Here is a 1,666-nt window from a genome sequence, read left to right as displayed (position 1 = left end):
TCACGGAGTTTCCTGCCTGGGCTGGCTTTGAACCGTGATCCTCCTTTCTCAGCCTCCTGAGTAGCTGGGATGACAGGCGTGAGCACCGGCACCTTCTTTACTCATACTTTTAATAATATAAACGACTTACACCTCACACCCCGACTTCCAGCCTCATCCTACAGCGGGACTGGTCCCAGGCCTGGATATCGCGAGATTTCACACGAGAAGTTGGAGAGGCGGGAATCGGCGGCGGGGAAATCGCTGAGTCACGGCGGGGAAGTCGCCGAGTCGTCGCGAGCGCCTCCTCGCTGGGCCGCGGCCTCGCTGCGCGTGGCAGACGCGGTGAGCGGCGCTGGGCGAGGACGCGGGCGCGGCGGGCGGGAGGAAAGGTAACCACTCACCGCAGGCGGGGTGGCTCCGGGTCCCCCCCTCCCCTCCCTGGAAGTGGGGACCGGGGCCGCAGGGGGCCGCCGGGCGCCGCCCAGGTCCCACCAGGGTGCGGGCCCAGCGCGGTGCGGGCCCCGGGGCGGTGCGAGCCGGGCGGGTCACCGGGGCGCGGAGGGGCCTTGGCGGCTGGGCTTCTGGGAGGCGCGCACAGACCCCGGGTGTCCGGGCCTGCTGTCCCGGAGCCGGGGGTGGGGGGGGGTGGGGGGGTGCGGGGGGTGCGGGGGTGCGGGGGGTGCGGGGGTGCGAGGGGTGGGGGGGGTGCGGGGGGTGGACGGCGCCGTGGAGGGCGCGACCAGGCCTACAGGAGCGTTGCCTACGGGGCCCCAGGGCTTGTGAGAAGCAGCGACGATTTAGGTACCAGACAAAAAGTCGAGATGGAGTGGGTGTGGTCGAGACTCCTCTCTTTTAGGACTTGAGGGGTTGGAAGGCAGAGTTGTTTTTTTTTTTTGTCGGGCATGGGGCTTGAACTCTGGGTCTGGGCGCTGTCCCTCAGCTCTTCAGCTCAAGGGTAGCGCTCTGCCACTTGAGCCACAGCGCCACTTCCGGTTTTCTGGGGGTTTATGGGAGAGAAGAGTTTCACAGACTTTCCTGCCCAGGCTGGCTTGGAACCGCGATCCTCAGATCTCAGCCTCCTGAGTAGCTAGGATTACAGGCGCGGCTGGGACAGAAATTTTTTTTTTTTTTGGTCCAGTCGTGGGGCCTGAACTCTGGGTCTGGGCGCTGTCCCTCAGCTCTTCAGCTCAAGGCTAGCGCTCTACCACTTGAGCCACAGCGCCACTTCCGGCTTTTTTTTCTTTTTGCTTATGTAGTGCTGAGGAATCGAACCCAGGGTCTCAGGCATGCAAGGCAAGCGCTCTACCACTGAGCCACCTTCCCAGCCCCGGGGGACAGAGATCTTAACTCACAAAACCAAACAAGAAGGGAGGCGGGGCTCACGCCTGTCATCCCACCTACTTGTGGGCTGAGATCTGAGGATCACAGTTGGAAGCCAACACCTGGCAGAAAAGTCTTGAGATTTTTTTTTATCTCCAGTGAACCAACAGAAATCTGGAAGCGGAACTGTGGCTTAACTGGTGGAACATCAGCCCTGAGCAAAAAAAAAATCTCAAGTAAGATGCCCACGACTCACTTTCAAGGGTAGGGGACACACACACACTAATCCAAAACAAATAGACTATGCATTCATACACTGTGAGAACGAAAGAGGATACTCACTCCAAGGGGAGGAACACAAAGG

The sequence above is a fragment of the Dipodomys spectabilis genome, unplaced genomic scaffold (genome assembly GCF_019054845.1).
Source record: "Dipodomys spectabilis isolate Male_0828 unplaced genomic scaffold, ASM1905484v1 ptg000228l, whole genome shotgun sequence".
Lineage (NCBI taxonomy): Eukaryota > Metazoa > Chordata > Mammalia > Rodentia > Heteromyidae > Dipodomys > Dipodomys spectabilis.
Note: the sequence above shows the minus strand (reverse complement) of the source record.